This window comes from Microtus pennsylvanicus, chromosome 18 (assembly GCF_037038515.1).
Source record: "Microtus pennsylvanicus isolate mMicPen1 chromosome 18, mMicPen1.hap1, whole genome shotgun sequence".
NCBI lineage: Eukaryota > Metazoa > Chordata > Mammalia > Rodentia > Cricetidae > Microtus > Microtus pennsylvanicus.
In genome coordinates, this window is record NC_134596.1 from 38,070,408 (window position 1) to 38,091,214 (window position 20,807).

General features: G+C 38.0%; 1 pseudogene; it reads right to left on the reverse strand.

Annotated features, from left to right (window-relative positions):
- Positions 1 to 20,807, reverse strand: part of LOC142837470 (large ribosomal subunit protein uL23-like) — an 80,222-nt pseudogene that overhangs the window by 14,118 nt on the left and 45,297 nt on the right.

Consider the following 20,807-nt stretch of genomic DNA (forward strand, 5'->3'; position numbering starts at 1 on the left):
CCATAAATTTCTATATATTTGTCGAATGAGGATAGATTAATATTTACATATATTTATATGTGTATGCTTGTACTTTCTCCTCCATAAATAAATACAGCTATAATGTGTTCCATTTGGGAATAGTTTTTTAAAAAAGTTACTGAAATCTGAGTCTTCACCTTAGGTATTATATAAATAAAATCATGTATTATGTAAATGTAATTACATATGAAAGTAATTCTAGAGACGTGCAACGCAAACCTTTGAGCTATAATATGGTGAATCATGGGAAATGGTAATTATATATTATAGTCTCTGAGTCTTCAGCATTTGGAAAGATGGTCATTTATTTCTGTTTTGATAATACAATGAACTTTTTATTGTGCTCTGTAGAGGATGTGGGGACTGGGTGTTCTGATCAGGGAGATGGAGGATGGCAAGCATCCTGAAGACTGAAGACAGCCCCGTCACGGCAGCATCTCTGTTCCAGAGCCCTCATGATTTAGAGCCAATTATAAGCCACATTGATCTTTCTAAAAGGCAGAAATGGTAAAAATCCACTTCCCTACGGTATTTCTTGTAAATATACCAGCTACATGATTTAGTACCACATATAGTTAAGGATTTTTGAAATTGATTGGACAGGTTATGAGAGTAGCTACCACATTACAGCAAAACAAAGAGATATCTGGACGGAATTGTAGAGACAGGTAGTTGTGAGATCAGCACTTACAGATCTGTGTCACAGATATTCTGTATGTAGGCTGACATTGCGTGTAGAAACATAAAGGTAAAAACAGAAATAAGTAAATAAGAGCAGCTCTGAAAAATTGCGCAAAGTAAAAAGTTCAGGTTTTTCAATCTTCTTGAGAAAAGTACTTGAAATGAGCTCAGACTTTAAGACCGAGGGTTCATTGGACTAGTTTCCCTTTCTGAGGGAAATGCAACATTCACCTGAATGAAGCTCTCTGCTCTCTTCTAGGTCAGGACGTTCATTGGCTGCTAAGCACATGGCTCTCCAGTTTCTTTGCCCATTCACCTGAATGAATCTCTCTGCTCTCTTCTAGGTCAGGCTTGTTCATTGGCTTCGAAGCACATGGCTCTCCAGTTTCTTTGCCCATTTTTTTTTTATCGCCAGTGCTTTCACCATATTCCAAAACTACCACCGTCTTCATGGCATAAAATCATCAATTGCTTCCTAAACACCTGATTCTCTGCTTCTCATTTTGCCTGAAGTCTGTTTTTCACCCTGTAGTCAATGTGATTAAACCTCCAATGAGTTCTCATCACTTTTAAGGAAATTACTAAAACCATTCCCATGACCTAGGTGGTTCTGCATGCTGTTATCTGTGCTTGTTTTTTACCCTTCGCTCGCTTACGCTTTCTTTACCACCCTTGACTCCCCATATTCATCTTCTGCAATGACAGGCTGCCCAGATATGTTCTCTTTCTAAAGGATCCCCGTGAATTGACCTTAACTTTCAGATCTCAGGTACAAGCACATGAGTAATAAGATTCAATATGAGCAGTATAGTCACACTGCTAGAGGTTATAAGATTAGATTAAATACTCATATTCCAAGTACAAGTAACACATGTTAAATAAAGGTATACAAGTTACAAAAGAACAAAAACTAAAAGCAAACAAGCAAGAAACTCTTGAAAAGAATATGTCATGTTCACATCAATCTAGAAAGCTAATAATGTAAAAGTAGATTTCAGAAAAATAATAGCAAGAATAAAGAAGATTATAATTTTATAATTATAAAAGAGATAAACTTTTTAAATACAGATAAAAACATAAGCTGTTACACTCCAAGTAATAGCATAAGGTAATTGTTTACTGTGAAAGGGACCCAAAGCCACTAGAACTCAAACATGCTTTAGAAAAATGATAGGGTTCAATTGGAAGATGAAATTTGAATTTTAAAATAACATTTGAAATGTTAAGTCTAGCTGACAGAAATGATACTACTAGACATCTACAAAGAAAACAAAATACTTTGCTTGATTTTCAAAATTAAACATAGCCTCCCAGAAACTGAAGTGGCAGCCATAGGCCACATGGATCTGCTCTAGCTCCTCTGCGTATATGTTATGGTGTTAGCTTAATGATTTTGTGAGACGCCTAACAGAGGGAGTAGGGGTATCTCTGACGTTTCCCGCTGCTCTTCAGACTCCTTTCCTCCTAATGGCTTGCTTTTTCCAGCCTTGATGTAAGGGTTTGAGTCTTGTCTTATTGTATCATGTTCAGGGCTATCTCTATGTTGGCTCCTCTTTTTCTGAATTGAATATGAGGAGGAGCTGACCTAGGGAAGAGGTGTCGGTGGGGAGCAGAGGCTGGGAGGAGTATATCGAGGGGAAACTGTGGTCAGGATATATTGTATGAAAGAATAAATAAATTTAAAAAAAATAAAAATATAGAGCCAATAGAATGAGTATGAAAAACTCAGTTTGGATCCCCAGAAACCCTGTAAAGCTCCTCAGATGGTATTAGACCTTCATATAAGAACCCCAGGACAGGTCAGGAATAGGAGGGCAGAGAAAGGCCGATCCCTGAAGCTCACTGGCCAATCAGTTGAGCAGAATAAACAGGCAAACAAAAAGGTGATTGCCATCAAGGAAAGACATCCAACATTGACAAATATTGGGAGCCATGAGCCCCCAGATCCTGAATTTCTTGTAAACGATTTGTTTTCCTCTGATCTGAGTGCCTACAGCTGCTCTGAGCATGAGACCCTCAGGAATTCCTGATGGCAGGAGAGTGGTTTCTGGTGTGTTTGGCTGGGGCTGGCTCTCCCTGTATAAAATGCCCCTGGACACAATAAAAGGGGCATTCTTGGGGCATTGTGGCATCAAGGATGACCGTGTCTCTGTCTGTGTGTCTCTGTGTGTTTCAATCTCCAGCCCCTTGCCTGGTTCACGAACAATATGGCAGTGCATAGAGCACAGATGGGCATTGTGCGCCGCAGACACTTATCTGTATACACCTACAATTACAAGGACACATACATATACTATCACATATGTACACCCAATTAGAAATAACATTAAAGAAAATTAAGAGATAAAATCCGTGTCCTTAAATATGACCTGTCATTAAAATCATTATCCTCCTTGGAATTCTGTGTAGATTCAATAGTATGCTATCCTCCCAAAATCTCATTAATGTTTTTACTAAAAATTGAAGAGCTTATAAGAAAATTCTTATGACAATAAAGGCATCCAGAATAGCTAAAGCAAAGCTGCAAAGGAGCGCTATAAAAGAACCAGCACAATGGAGGCGATTATACTACACCTGGGTGTTGTGCTCCACATTGGTTCAAGAGCATGCTCCCTAACTTAATCTTTATTAGATTGCCTCCCAGAGGCTTGCTAAGACAGAAGATAGTAGCAAGCAAGAAAGCTAAACTTAAATTAATTTGGCAGAGGAGAGGTTAAGCTCTAAAGTTCAATAGGCTCTCTGGAAACATGAGAAGCAGTTACATCTACTCTATCCTGTATGGGAACCTTTGAAGAAATTCAGTGTTCTGACCATCGGAAGTGTCAGTCATTCATTTCATGGCAAATGTTCATAAACCTATATTCAATGTGCTTTTTTCATTTTTCAAAATGATTGAACAAAACCCACTTTGGACTTTGACGAATAGGACTACTTTAATAATAGGCCCATCAACCTGGATGGATCTGCAAGCCACGTACAGAATTTTCACAAAGAGGAATGAGCAGTGGGTGTTTCAGTCCTGTTTTAAATGATTCGAAGAAGTGGCAAGGAAGATAAGGGAATGTAACTGGGCCTAAAGATAAGGAAACGCCTGTCTTATTTGACCACGTTTTACCTAATGCCACAAAAAGCTCTTCAGTAGTTCATCTGACTCCATCAGCTACTGAGAAAAATCTCTTTTGCATCACTGTGCAGTAAGCAGGACATAAGAACACTTTAGGAGGAGGCTAGACTCTTCTCTGTTTTTCATTGGTCTCACAGGGACAATCAGTGGGGCTGTGCTATTAAAATATACGACATGTGCTTAGATAAATGCAATTCAAATTCTGAATTCCCAGTGACAGCTCTTCCCTAAATGATTTTATTTGTGTCTTTGAGAAGAAGTGAAAAGAATAGTCACATAACAGCAACGGAGGCAGGGCAACAGTTACAGTAAAACACACCTACACAAACGTTCATTTCTTTTAGGGTCACGTGACATTGTGTGTCCATTGTTTAAACTCAACAGCATGTGCTTGTAATTACAGAGGTCAAGAGTACTTACAGGCAGATTTTCATCAGAGATAGTCTTTTGCTGATGGGTCATGACAACCCAAAATTCCAGCTTACTTTACTGAACTTTAAAACACAAAAACACGTGTGTACATTCCATATTTGGTAATTAAAGAATGCCATGGATGCAGATGAATCAGCCCAGCTTCTCATAAAACACTCTTCTGAATACACTGGGTTGTGGTTGTTACTTCTACCAAGCTGCTATAGTAGGGAAATGTGAGAGACAGCCTCTTGATGAACGATGTCCTGAGAAACCATTCCACTTTCATTTCTCCTGATTGCTTTAGGGATGCTAGGCAATCTCCTGTTGAACAAAGGATGGTTCCGTGGAAAAGACTCACATAGACCTAGCATTTTACTGTCTGAAGCAGAAACAGTCTGAGAAATAGGGGTCAAAAATCCAAGACATAGAGATAACAAATTAGAAGGTAGTCTATACATTTATAGAAGATGACAGTACATTCTATCAAAAGATAATAGAACATAGCACCCAGAAGTTGGTCTCTAATAGAATTTTCTAATAAAATATAGCAAGGAAGAAAAGACAGATTTTAGAGAGCATGACATTTACAAGATGAGTTCAGGTCATCTTTCAGTGCAAAATCTGGGGTTGACCAGAAGTCTAAATGATAACACTATGTCAAAGGGTACTGCATGTAGAAAGGGCTCCTTGTGGCTACTACTGGGGAAAAAATGAGCAAAAATAAATATTGTAGAAGTAATCATTACCTAAAATATAAATAAGTTCACATTGATTGTTTAAAAATTGATAAAATATAAATAAAAAGAGAAAGATGCAATTCCTCATACAGAATACAAATAATACTTATATATTATATAAATTCATATATAATATAATATAATCTGTAATTGTGGTCTATCCTTAGTTACTTAGAGAAGGTATAGCAGTATAATGAGTGGAACTAACTTCACTGTGGGCCATTGTGATAAATGCCACTCTGCAGGGTTGATTAAGTTCAGTAGGAAGCTGATCTGAGAGTGGTTGTTCTTAGCATGGGCACTTAGACAGTTTACATGCAATTGGATATTCCAGTATCCAAGATGCCGTCATTACCACAGTGGTGTGCATCATTGGTAGGTTCCAAAATTCTCAAAATAGTGTAAGAAACTGTTACATATCAGACAAACCTGATAATATATGATGTGATAATTGAAAGCAATATGATATCATAAATGTGTTCCTGTATACCTGGAGATGTTTCTCGATAGAAGAGCATATTCCAAGAATACTCAAAGCCTGATTTTGATTCCTAGCATTGAAAAACTTCCACTAAATGTATTTACGGAGCAGGAAAATAATATTAAGGGAAATTATAGTATCTGAATAGAATATGGCAAAGATGAATGCATTAAGTGACCCATGGAGATGTGTCTGTGAGTAAAGTACCTGTCTTGCAAATATGAAGACATGGTTCCCAGCATCCACAAGAAAGACAGAAGCTGAAGTAAAATGTATTTAATCAAGGTGCAGCTTTGGGGGGCAGAATGAGGATATATGTGGAGCCCAGGAAGTTCATTATCAGCCAAGCTCACACCCAAAAGTAAAATGAATGAGTACTCATATGCACACACCCATGTGAACATGTGTGCAAACTGTGTGCACATACATATTTACAGGCAAGAAAAATGTATTCATATCGGCATCTTATTTGTAAGAAATGCACTGTGTTAAAAGATATGAACAGAAAAATCTTGTATGAAATATATAGAAACAATAATATTTTAAAAACCATTCCTGCATTGTATTCTTACCATAAAATTTAAAAAGTATGCAAAATATGCCATTAATTTGAATTTTAATAGTTCCATATATATTATATATTTAATATCCAAAATGATACCTTGTATCTACACTTGGCTACTGATCCCTTGAAATGTTGATGACATAATAGTTTTAAACATAAAATGTATACTACTTATTTGGTAAATTTAATACACACAAAACTATAAGGTAGAATTTTTCTCAAGTCATTTTCATTTTGAAATGATGTGTGGAATATATTGTATTAAGTCAAAAGGATTAGCATGGCTAATGTTGTCTGATTCCTTTTAATTTTCATTTTAGCTAACAAAACATTCAAAGTGTATGTGTGGCTTGCATTACAGTTCAGAAATTAAATGTGTACCAAGTTACCCATTTGTGATATATAAACAAACAACTTGACTAAAGAAGTTTAAAAGTGCAATATTGTAATGCAAAATCCTGGCTAGAGTGCTGGAAGAGATCCCAAACACCCTAGGGAGTATGAGTGTCTATAGCATTGGCTCCTTTTCACTGTGAGCTTGGAAAATAGCTAACACATGAGGTATACTGTTGCAAACACTGTACTGAAAACTTTACCTCATTGTATCATCTATCTGCTACAGAGTTTCAGGAAATAGGAATTACAGTTTCCACTTTACAGAAATAATACATCCACAATAGGCCCAAGGTGGTAAAAGCATCAAACTCATACCCATGTCTGTCTCATTTCAGAACCTGACCTCTCACCTACCACATCATACCAATTTTTCTGTTCTCGTTATTAATTTAGATTCCTTGCTCCTCAGTAGAATATTTAATAGAGAGAGTTATTGCTTGGCAGTGAGCTACAAGTCTCTCTGCATACTTAGCATCTCCTCAACCTAGAATAATAATATGAGATCTATGAACCAAATTGTCTGGGTTTCTAGAATATGGATGGGCTGGAGCACTAACACACTTTGTTACCTAGGAACCAACGCTTCTTGGGATGTACGTCTGCCAAGACACCACTGATGGCGTCTTTTATCGAAAGAGCTTTTGGTTTCTGTAGGGAAAGCTGGATTTAATCCTGCTTTTTAGTCATGAACTTGTACAGCCGTGGGTATGATATCTGTGTCTTCTGTGCCTCATGATCTGGAACTGAAAGATGTTAAAGTCTTCCCACTGTGTCTGTAGAAGTGAGCTGCCAAGCCAAAGAGGGACAAAGAAAAGAAATAGCTAACAACTGTCTAGAGTAAAGGTCTCATAGTCTACAAAAAATGGGAGCTTCAGTCGTGCAATGAGAAAAAAAAAGTTAATTAGGCCAACAGTTATGTGGACTTGAGTGAGACTCTAAGCTCGGAGTCATTTGGGTCCTAAAGGACATAAAACAGCGGTTCTCAGCCTTCCTAGTGCTGTTACCTTTTCCTCCATCTGTGGTTGAATTTCAGCACTGAAAAAAAAAAAAATCCTACTAAACGGAATCATGGAGTAAGAAAATAACATTATGGGAAACTAACAAATTCAGAATAAAATATTTCAAAAATAAAATTATTTTTGTTTCTAGTTCATAACAATAATTTTACTACTGTTATGAATCAAAATGTAAATATTCTTGGAGATAGAGATTTTTCAAAGGGATCTCCACCCACAGATTAAGAACCACTGACCTAGAGGCACTTCCTGTACCAAAGAATTTGTAAGGTTGAAGACATAGACTGTTTTATAATCTTGAATTTTTAATAATTCACTGTGCAGCAATGGAATACTAACCCCATCATGTAAACAGAAGCAGGAAGTCACCATGATGAAAATGGAAATCCACAGCACTGCAAACTAAAGGAAAGGCCTCTGGAAAGCCACCACAAGAAAACTGGATGGGCATAGCAGTTTGTGGCTTATCTAAATGCTTCTATGGAACGTAGCATAAGGATATCTGTTCCAATTTTATCTGCTGGTTCTAACAGAAGGAATGGTTCTCACCCTTTGTGTGAATTTGGTTCTTTTTATCCTCACAATAGACGAATGGGGCAATTTAATCTCTAGATTTCACCAGCACACACAAAATTGTTAATCTCTTTCAACCAGATAAGAGTCTTGCTGAAAATCCCTGTCTCAATTGATGTGTGGAAGCAGCCCGTGAGGCTAGACAGCCTGTTTTGTTCTCATTTCAGGATGCACTGGATTGCGGCGTCCCCTTCTACCTCGCACAATTATCGTAGGGAGCATGATTCGCTGTCAGACAATCTCCGCTCACTTCCATTCACTACACCTGAAACAGGAACATTCGTGACCTGGGAGTTTTCATTTAGAACTCACTGATTCAATAGAAAGACCTCAAATTATACCCACTGTTAATTTTAAATTAACTCAAAGCATTTAATTAGCACCTCTTCAAACAGAAATGAAACGAGGATACTTTACAGTAAAGGAAATGAAGACCACTTAAGAGATTTGTGTAAATCAAATTTAAACACTGTATCCCTTCAAACTCTTTCACAATTAAGAATATTCAGGGTAGAGCTATATATAAAGCAATTAACAGCTTGAGGAAATGAGTGAGGGAAGGATTCCAATGAAGATTTGATTAAATGTTGAAGTGACGCTGTCTTTACTACCACAGCAGAGAAGCCTGGTCCCTGGGGTACAAGTGGAAACAGAACAAACGAGAGGCAGCAGCAACTACAAAAACAGCGAGTTCAGTGAAGACCAGTGATTCACAGTGAAAACACAGGATGCTTGTTCTAGTGTTAGGTTCTGAGGCTTATGTGTATGTGAGAAATAGAAGGCTTGGCTAGTGAACTGCAAGTATATGATATGGTCCAGGATTAGTCATCCCACATCTTTGGGCTTTATTTGCCCCCCAAATAGTGTGCAATTTACGTTGGATCAACAGCCTCCAAGATAAATTTGCAATGATTTGGTTGTGTTTTGAGTGTATCATTAAGTGGTGTGTGCCGTGGGAACTGTCTTAGTTTGGATTTTTATTGCTGTGAAGAGACACCATGACCAAGATAACTCTTATAAAAAAACAGTTAATTAATGGGGCTTGCTTATAGTTTTAGAAGTTCAGTTCCTCATGGCACTGAGCACTGTGGAATGCCAGCAGATATGGAGCTAGAGGAATAGCTGAGAGTCCTACATCCTGCAAGCAACAAGAAGTCAACTGACTATCACACTGAGTGAAGTTTGAGCAAAAGAGACCTCAATGCCCACCCACACGGTTACACACTTCCTCCAACAAGGCCATACATCCTAATAGTTCACTTTCTTTCTCAGCCATTTTCTTTCAAACCACCAAAGGATCTGAGCTCTTAATGTGACCTTTAAAAAATGAAGTTTGGAGATAAGAGATGGTTTAGCAGCTAAGGGCACCCAGCATGCAACCCTAATGACCTAACATATACACCTGGAAACAGAAGACCAGAAGAGAGATCTCCTGGTTGCTGTTGTTCTTCAGTCTCTAATAGTGAAGCAAACACACATTCCACAATTAGATAATATAACTAAATAACCTAATTGTAAAAGAAGGTATGAAGTGTGGTAAAAAAAAATGACTAGATCTCAGACACATCAACTTTTGGATTCATTCAAGCTGTCCTTCGTGGAGTTCATTCGTGAAGGAAAGTCTTAGGAAAGTGAATTATTATGCCAAGAAATCTTGAATTTCTACCCTTTTTATGATGTCATTCCTCATCCATTTCTGTGTCCTTTTTGTGTGACTAAAGTAGCCCGAGTCCCTCACCAGAAGGAAAAGAGATAGGCTCCCCAGTTATGTTTCAATTTCTAAATCTATTGGAAAATAATTCTCATTTTTCCCTGAATCACCCAAACTTTGGTATTTTGTTACAGAAGAAAAAAATAGAGTCAGTCAGCATTCCAAGCACAACCTGCTCCATGAGTTGTTGATGCGAGCTAAAGTACACAGATTAGTTTTTAATGGAAAGATCAGTTTTATGAAAGGCTGGTTAAGTAGATTTAATTAGGCTTTTTTTTCTTGGTATTTTGCTCACTAATGGGGCACGGGAGTCACCTACGTGATTGCCCTCCCTGCTCCTTCGACAAAAAGATCTTTTGTTCTTAGACAGGATCTGGGAGCCCTGTTGATCAGAGCACGTGTCAGCAAGCCCCAGATGCTCTGATCTCCAAGGACCTTACTGGCCCAACATCCTTTGAATTTTGATGGTTTTATCTGCTCTGTGGCTTTAGGTACATTCCTGAGCTGTGAAGATGCTAATCGGAGGAATACTTCTGACAGTAATTTACTAAGTCTCCTTGATGAGGATATTTAATTAAATATTCATTACTTTCAAGGCCAAGCCTTGTTAACCATTGATTGATTTCAAGTGTGTATTGAGCAACCTCCATTTAAAAATTCTCTTTATTTTTGCAGATATGCATATTCACTTATATGAAACAAAGTTAGGATGATAAAATGAAAGAGACAAAATTATTCCAATCACTTTGGCTTAATTGATCCTTTTGCTATGTCTAATTAGTTTACCTGGTAAAAAGAAAAGCTGATAGACTGAGGTAGAATAATGACCCACTCACAGAGTAAAAGCAGAATGCACAGAGAACACAGTATAGTGCAAAGGACTAAGAGAGATCATTGTAATGAGCTGGTCTGGATTAAGCTTTGTTTTGCTGAGAAAGCTATGAGATCTGGAGAACTTAGTCTCTGCAAATTTGGTCCCCTTCTTTCTTCCCTTAAGGACAGAAACAGGTTCAGCTTACCTAAATTCTTGAATGCACAATCGCATTATATTTTTACTGTGTGTGTGGCTTAGAAAGATATCTTTGCTCATCGACATCTCCTAAAGGACTTCCTATACTATGCTATAGCTTCCCTTCTGTACTTAATATTTCTCTTCTGGCCACAAGGCACCTGGATTTTTTTTCCATGCTGTTCCACATGTAGAACTTCTTCTGCCCTTGAAACAAGGAGCTTGAAAGTCAAAATGTGCCTGAAAAAGTGGCTGTCTACGATTCTGGCGTTCTCAGAAGTCCCCATGCTCTCTGACATTTTGTAGACTTGCTTTTCCCAGACTGAGGGGAGAAAATGAGAAAATTCATCCCAGGGCCCTCTAATCCTTTAATTTCTGCCGCTTTATGGTAAATGCCAATGGCAAGTATCTTGTGCTTTCCTGCTGGAATGACATTCATGCTGCCCCCTATTTCTTTGTATCACTACATTCTCGGGTCTATGATAACATAATTCAAGGGTCACGGCAGAATATAATTTGTTTTTCAAGCTCAGATATTTAATCAAATGAAATGGGCACTATTTATAAGTCATAGGGCATGAACTACAAGGCCTGGTGAATTCTGGGCTTGGCCATCCATATACCCCTTCAGAAAGATGCCTTCGTTTAAGGAGAATCAACACATTTGACACCATGGACTCTTTTTTTTTTTTAGCCCAGTGACCAGTCAAATATTCCAATGCTTGAGAAAGGTTCAGGATTATCTTCTCACTCCACTCAGCAGCCTTTCCACACAAAGCTTTCTTTTCTGAAAGAAAGCTTATGGACAGCCCAATGCATATGAAGATAAACCTAACCATAAGCATTCAGTGGTTCTAATTTTGTGAGATTTACAATGTAGTTATAATGTTTCTGCCTTCCCTTCCTTCTCTCCAAATCCTCCCATATACTTCTTCCCACTCTCCTTGTAATTCATGTCCTTCTTCTCACTCATTTTCATTGCATCCACATATGTATGTATGTATATGTGTGTGTGTGTGTGTGTGTGTTTTCAGGGTTGACCATTTGACATTGGACAGCCACTTGGGGAAGATAACCTCTCTCATCATTTCAAAAACATGACCAAAGATTTGAAAGAATCCCTATTACTTTAGGAAGTCGCTATGAAATGAGCGAGACTGACAGCTAAGCGTGAGTCTGACACTCAATGATCTAATATGAGAAGTGCCAATCTTTCCGTTTTTTTAATAATTTCTTTTTCTTCACTATTTCCTTCTTTAAAATGCATCTTATTTTTTACAAAAAAAATGTGATTTTACTCTTGTTATCCCTGTCTCAAATATTCTGGAAGTTAATGAAAGCATTTAAAATTACAGAATGTACTGATGTCTCCCCCTGTTCAGTTTCTTTTAGGATGCATTGCTAAAATGCAACAAACACTACTTTAGAGAGAAATAATTTAATCCTGCTCACAGTTCAATAATAGAGTCCTACATGGCATGGAATCCAAGGCACAGGAGCTAGAAGCCGCTAGGAAGGATCTCCACAATCAGAGAAGGATGAGGTGCTCCTGGTGTCCAGCACTCTCTCTCTCTCTCTCTCTCTGTCTCTCTCTCTCTTTTTCTCTCTCTCTCTGCAATGTAGGATCCTCCTACACAGTGAATGGCCTTGCACACAGTAGAGATGGATCTCTTCAGCTCATTTAATGCAACTAATTATTAGTCACATGAATGCCTTGGGGCCATCCCCAAGGTGACTCCAGAGTCTGTCAAACTGACAATTAACAATAACCATCAAACTTAGTGAACACAGAAACCACCAATTCATCTACTATAGCTACCTAGCTAGCCCCAGAGCTCCCCAGTCTGTTGAGATTACAGGTAGGTTACCATACTCACCTAGATATTTTTATTTGTGTTTCTGGAATCTGAGTCCAACCCTCACATTTACATAGCAAGTGCTTTATGCAGTTAGTCATCACACTGGCACTCAAAGATTCCTTTAAAATAATAGCCCAACGTCTCACCAACCGCAAGACTCTATGTCACTCCCAAAGTGTATCTGTTTTAAATGGGAATATGTGAATACACAGATAAAAGGGTAAATGATTGATATGTAGATCACATGATTCTCTCAATACCTTTAGTAATGATAAATGAATTACTCTAATATAATAACTGGCATGCTGTAGATTCTTCATAAACTCTTCCCCTGTTACGTTAGAGATTGCTATATAATATGGTTGTCTGTGTCTACAGATTAAAATGTGAATGACTTGCAGGCTAGAGCTTTGTCCCCTGAGAAACGTGATTTTCCTTTCTTGACAAGCATTGAAAATATTCCTTCCACTGAAGTCATTTGTTTAAAACTCAGTAACTCTGACCTTACAAAGTCAATATTGTTGTTTGTATGTCTTGAATTTGGCAAGAAACGAGGTCTCAAGCACTGAAGCAAATCTTTTTCTGTCTTCGTTGATCAATTTTTTTCCAGCCTTCAAGAAAATATTTGTGTGTTTGACTCCTCTCTTCATGTCTCAATTCACACTGTTACCAGATTTGCATGTTCACGTTCCCATTCTTGTTTGTAAGATTTAAATAGAACGTGGCCTCTGCATAAGAGTGTAGCAGAAAATACAGTCTGTTTTTAAAGTATAAGATGAGCTTCTTATCTACGACAATAGGATCCCAGACATAAACTAAAGAGTAAAACTCTACTAAGGAAAAGTTCTACATGTTGGGAAACTGTGTGAGGGACTGAAATACTGAAATCTTCTCTGATAAAGTACTCCCCAGTGGGTCAAGGCTTCTGGGAGAATGCCAAGTGGAGGAAACCCAAAAGTCACTGTAGCTAGGAAGAAAACAAACAGATGGTGCCAGTCATGGTGAAGGAGAGAGGAGCCAGGGACACTGGCATACTGTGAAGTGCCAAGTAATAGGCAACTTAGTACTCTTGAGTTTACCCTTTACTTACCTGCAAAGACAAAGAACCAAGCTCTCTGGTGTTAGTAAAGGATGCCTAATGAATCCAAAAAAGGTTTATAGGTAAACATCACCTGGTTTCAGGTGTGTGTGTGTGTGTGTGTGTGTGTGTGTGTGTGTGTGTGTGTGTGTATGAGAGAGAGAGAGAGAGAGAGAGAGAGAGAGAGAGAGAGAGAGAGAGAGATGAGGGTGGGATGTTAAAAAGGAGAGAAAGGGTTTCACCTTTCATCTTCAGTTAAATTTGACCTTGAAGTTGAATTATTAAGCCTTACTCAAAATATGCATTTTTTAAAAAAAGCTTTTCTTTTAACTTTTCTGTTAAACACACCATATTTTTTGGAATATTATTTTTCTCTTCCCTCTCCCTAAATGCATGAATGTATGTGTCCACAGTGAACCCTTCAAAGCAATTTCTAATTCTTCATATTTTCATGAATGTTGTACACTTATGAGTTTATTAGCAAGCAAAAAGCACATCCATTCACAATTAGAAAATAGCCCTTCTCTATTGTTTGCTCTGTTGACTAAAATTACTACATAGTTATTTTCTAGAGAGAAGTGAAATTCAGGCTATTATGGTATTTTGCTCTCCTGCAAAAAGTTTGACTTATGTAGATTTTTTTGCATGTATTCAGAAATATTATGCATATCTCATAATCTGTTTTCTATTCATTTATTGACCAGTAAGCAGAGTTGGGGAGAGAGTAGGTAGCTGTGCTGGGGACACCCCCCCCCGGTAGAGGAACAGTAGAGTCCAGCTAGCAGTCAGTATCTTTAGTATCTACCATCTCAGATCATGCTTCATCTTGACAGCCAGCTGGCATAGAGCCGATGAGGCGTCACTCATGTGGATTTCATGGGCCTGTCTTGGAAGTGGCCTACATTTCTCATCCATGAAACTGTAGCTGACACTCGGTTCTAAGTTTGCGAAGATCAAGATTGTCTACAGTTAACAACTCTGTAGTTTAAATAAGAAGCTCTTCGGGGTAGTCATATTTCCACTGATACTGTGGCTCTCATTTCAGATAGTTTTAGGGGTCAGGATTACTCTGGGTAGACTTGGCTGTCCTGGAACTCACTGTGTAGTTCAGTCTGGCCTCAAACTTAGAGATTAGTCTGCCTCTGCCTCCCAAGTGCTGGACTTAAAGGTGTGCACCACCACCGCCTGCCTTCATTTCAGATTTTGTCTGATGGACATCAGATAGGAAGCTCTATATGGCTGGGGTGACTGACACTTTTTCAGGATACTAGCACTTGTTTTCTTCTTCACAGATACTCAAGATTTCAGTAAAAGGCAAAGGTGGCTTTTCCTTACTGTCCAGGAGATCAGGGTGTCAGCCCTTGCTCGGGCCTCATGCAGGGTCGTTAGCTTGCCCAGGCTCTGGATTTCTTCTTTTGAAATCTGGAAAGTTATGAGATCACATACATAAAGACATTGGTGTCTATGCCAATGGTTTCTTTGACCTTTCTTGAGCTGTTTTGAATCTATGAAATAGTAAGAATCAGAAAAACCATATCAATGCTTCTATAAGGTCTGGAGACAGAGAATATATAAGATGTATAGTTTACATGTTTGAAGATGTAGTCCAAAGTGTTGTATAATGGCTGTTAGTTCATTTTGAAATTCTTTCTTTTTAAATTTGCTTTGATTGGTGCATTTATTTAAGGCCTCTTCAATGATAGTAGCCTTCATTGTTCAAACTCATACAACAGTGGGTTTAGCATCTTCCTGAAGCAGCAGTTCCATCTGATTTGCTCTACAGGTATACTGGAAAAAGAAGCATAGGGAATTGTCCTTGCTGCTTCTAATCCCTGAATATTATCAAATAAAATACTGAGCGAGTCTCTTCTGTTTTTTTGAAAACAAACATCTTAGGTCATGGGAATAGTGCTTGTAGACTGGATGAGCATCACTTTCTAAATATTTGTTTTATGTTCCTAAAATTCGGTAGTGCTGAAATATGACATCTCTAGAGGATAAGCTTAGCAAATTGGCATCAGAGTCATTTTTCAATACCCAAACACAGGAAAATCCATTCCATCCAGACTGTGGCTGTGTCATCTGACCGTAGTTTCCAAGAGAGACTTGATGAGTTCTCAAGATTCATCTGACGTAACTCTGAGAATGTATAACGATTTTAACATTTTCACTATTTTTCTTGGATGCGTAATGATTAATTCATGATTTTGGTGGGGGAATTTAAGTGTATTTGGATTTATCCTCTAGAACGTTTTGTAGAAATTACTTTTCTACGGGTCAAAGGTAAAGACAGATGACCTCAAAGTTCTGTTTCAGTTCAACCTCAGGACAGTCACCTGCTTCCTCTCAACTCTCACATAGGGAATGGAGCCACCCAGAACAGCCCGAGGGCACATCAGCCCCTCCACGTCTGCAATTTCGACTACAAGCTAAATGGGGAGAATTTATGACAGCACAAGGGATTCTATTTTAGAATATTATGCATTTTGTTATCAAATGTGGCTACCTCAGAGAGTCACTAAATGTAGAACACAATGAAAATGGGGCCCCCTCACAAGACGGCCATGAGAGCAGTTGTTTGAATGCTACGATGTACGCATGTTTTCTGACAGTTTACTGGGGAATGAGATGAGATGAGTGGAGATGTTGGTTACTAAGCTCTGTCCCTGGCATTTCAGCTCCATCAGTGGAAGAAGTTTTCTGGATTCTAAGTGCTTAGAAAATGAATTATTGAAGTGTGAAAGTGGACTGTGTATTGAAAATTGCAAAACAGGCAGAGGCTGGCTGGCTGCTCTGCTCTATCAGAGAAGCTATTTCTTTTGCCCTCCTCTCCCTCTTTTCTTAGAAATTTAGAGGCAATCTTTAAAGGCACCTCCGCCACCTCTTTGGAAGCTAATGCCCCAACACTGCTTCCCTGTATTCATGTCTCTTGCCCCTGGATAACACATCCCATACCTAATATGTCGCAAATGTTAACGAATTCAGTGCCATTTATTCCACTACCTCCTGCATTTTAATTGCTATATGCTCTACAATAGTGACTATATTTTCCAAAGCCCAGAACCAGATACCGTCACTGACTGACAAATGCCTAACCTTAAACTGTACACTACACCAAGATAAGCAAACTTGGTGAGCCACAGACTGCGTCTACAGTTACTCCAGACTTTACGGACTTAATCTTTCTTCTTTTCTTCCCTCCATTTCCTCTTTCCTTCCTTCCCTTTTACCTTCCCCCCCCCTTCTCCTGTTTCCTACCTTCTTCCTTTTCTGCTTGCTTCCTTCTCTTTTATACAGTAGGGAAAATACATATGAAATGTATGGCTTTCCTTGGTATTTTATCTTTTATGTCCACTTCTGAAAGTGTACAATGTCAGGAATGCCCCCAGTCCTAGGCTATTTCCAAACCAGGTATACAGCTTACGACGAAGCAGATAAAATGAAGAAAATAAGGCTAAACATGAACATTCATCAGATGACATATGTCTGCTTTGGAGAAAGCCATTAGATTTACATTTACTAATTTAATCTTTCTCACAGTAATATTTTGGGCGATTTTTTTGTTTTATCGATAGGAAAATGAAGCTTAAAAAGATCACACAAATTCTGAGTGGCAAGATGACAATTTAAGACTGGTCATGATTTATTTGTTGAGAACAAGGCACAGTCTTCTTACCACTGTGAGGGTTACCTAAATAATTTACATGTATTTTTTCGAAATCAGACAGTTCTATCAACCTCTGACCCCACGCCCACATGATGAAATCATAAAAATAATTATCCACAATTATTAGACTCCAAAAGCATCCAGTAGGACCATTTACTTGCTAAAGTTCAGCAGTAAAAGGGTTGCCCTGGATACTCAAACTTCCCAACCAACTTCTGCCAGCTGAAAATATGTATGCTAGAAAAACTCTGAGAATGTGAGAAAATCCTGTAATTAGAATTGCAATTTTATTGCAAAGGATAAAGCGCACAGCCACATAAATGCAAGTGATCCCTGGGGAGAGAAAAGGAGACTGTTACATGGTATCTCCCTTTTCGATAGAGATATTTTATACTCACTTGCATCATGGTTCACAAAACTCTCATTCCAATAGGTTCCCTTTGTTTGGAGATAAGAAATTATTTAGAGAAAAAATAATTACACCAAAGCAGAAATATATTAATTCAGGAAACCTAGTTTTCATACCTGCAGAGACATTTACTCCAAAGGAATGTTAGAAGCCAACTTAGGACCATTTGGTTATAACAATAATACACGTGCATGCACGCGCGCGCACACACACACAGCAATACAATGTCATAGTTAAATAGAACCACTATACTTAATATTAAAATGTAAATTATTCCTAAAATATTTGAAAATGAATTGCAGAGTCAGGGATTGGGGCACAGACCTGCATTTCTAACAGTCAGGAGGGTGAACTAAGAAGATTCATCATTCATGAAAAGGCAGGACTATGCATCTAATTCAAGATGAGTGGATACATCCAAAACCTTCTCTTGAAATAAATCAATAAATTCCTTGGAGATAAAAAGAAAAAATCCACTATCTCATGCTATTTCATTAAATTGTCTACCAGAAAGCAGATAGTTTTCAAGTATTTTTAAAAGTTATTTAAAATATTGTCATACAATATATTTTGATCATGTTATTTCTCCTCCCCCAAGTCCTCTCAGATACTACCCCCTCTATGTACACTCAATTACATATGTCTTTCAAAAGAAAAAAATCAGAAAACCTAACAACAAGCAAAGCACACAAAAACTTGGAGTCTGTTGGTTTTTATACCAACAGCATTTCTTCGGAGAAAGCATAATTTTCTTCTCCTAGCAAGTATCAGTCAAAAATACCTTCTAGATTAATCGTAGGACTTTGTGCTCAATTTCCCTGTACCACCCTCATGTTGGCAGAGGCTGCTTTTTCATTTTCTCGCCACCCAGACTCCCAAAATAATCACACTGAAACTATATTAATTGCAATACTCTTTGGCCAATACTTTAAACATATTGTTAGCTAGCCCTTATATCTTAAATTAACCTATTTCTATTAATCTGTGTATCATCACGAGTTTGTGGCATACTTGCAAGGTTCTGGCATCTGTCTCCTCTGGTGGCAGCAACATGGCATCTCACTGACTCCACCTCTTTCTCCCAGCAATCAGTTTAGTTTTCCCGCCTAGCTCTATTCTGCTCTGTCATAGGTCCAAGAAGCTTCTTTATTCATTATCCAAAAAAAAAGTGACAGGACTTTTCAACCTCACTCTGATATTGTGTTTGGCTTAATGCCATGCAGGTCTTGGACATGCTGTCAAAGTCTCCATGAGTTCATATGTGTTCTAGTCCTGCAGTGTTTAGAAACACTTGGAGGTGTTAAACACCCCTGACTCTTAAAAACTTTTTCATCTATAATTTTAAAATAAGAAGAACATGAATGCAGATGGTTTGTTCAGTGGTAATTTTCTTTGTCTTACAAGTCTGAGGTCTTGAGTCATTCCTTGGAAAACACACAAAATGGGGAAAGGGGCCTGGCTTCACCAATTTGTTCTCTGGCAGGCACATGTATGCTGTGCATGGATATACTATCTACACATATTACACATTTACACACACGTGATAATGATGATAACAGTAATAATAAAAGCAAAATTCTTTACCTTGGGTCATAGAAGTACTTATTTAAACATAATTAAATATGTTTCAATTATTATATATAATTTGCTATAATTAATTATTTGAATGCTTAATGTCCTCATGCATGCTGCTAAATAATGTTTGCATGTATGATGACTAGCTCAATGTTGGTCACTACTGTTTTCCCAACACCCAGCATGGTATCTGACTGACACTTAGTTAGAACTTAATAAATTTTGCTGAACAGATAAATGAATAAACCAGAGAAACCTAGTTTTAAATCTTGATGTCAATGTTTTCATTGAAAAACTTCCTTTATATTTTCCAAATCTGTTCTCCCCAAATGCTTTTAATAGCACTAACTTCTTAGAGATTCAGGGGTATTTTAGAGACAGTATTACTCGCCGAGCACTTATAAGCATATCTAATGGCAGGTGCTCAAAATGAGCTCCTATCGGTACATAAACTAGAGTTGAATGGCAAAGAGCTTCAAGAGCAGAGTGTTGTATATCAGTAGGACTTCTGACCCACATCGCCACAAATCACTCATGGTATTCTTCCATCAAACCTCTGGATGAAATTGACCCTAAGCTGGTGATCATCTTCTATTTGTAGGTCCTCTTGCCACTTTAATGAATGCAGAAATGCACAAATAGAAATGTCATTTTAAAATTTCGACACACATATGATAACTATCTGGCAAACATAATATAATCCCAGCACTACAGGTCTGGGAATAGGTTTGTGGAAAGTGTCTAAATTGATCTTTTGATTGAAGAATGTCATATTGGAAAGCTCTCACCATTAGCAGTCACACAATTACACGAGCAGATGCCACCAAGGTGGCCTACATGGTGGTCTTCAGTGTGGCAGGACAGAGTTCTGAGCTTGTTTACAGTCTTTCTGCTTTGCTTATTTGGAGATATTGCTGGCATACGGCTGCACCTATTTCTCATGTGCAGAGAGGCTAAGGGACTTTTAATGATTTTTTCTAGAGTTTTGTAGCCATAGATGTAACCTGCATGCTTCTTAGTCTCCTTCTGGTTGTCTCTAATATATCTCATTTTCCTTATTTTCTCCTTTAATAATTTTAATACAAATATATATATATATATATGAATATAAATATATATTTGAAGATACCCTTTCCAGTGAAATTTGGGTGCTCAGTGTCTGTCAGTTTTCTCCTACTTCCTGTTGAATAAGTCTACACATAATCCATTTCTTTTTCTTATTCTAGATTCATTTATTTTATGTGTATAAATGTTTTGCCTACATATGTGTGTATACCATGTGCGTGTCGTATGCCTGTGGAGGTACTAAAAGGATGTTGGATTTTCTCAAACTGGAGTAACAGATGGTTGTTAGCCACTTTGTGGGTGTTAGGAAGTGAACTTGGATCTTCTTCATGAGCAGCAAATGCTCTGAAGAGCTGAGCCGTCTCTCTGACCACAAACACAAGCCATTCCTACCATTTCCATTGTGAGCTGCACACACAACTTTAA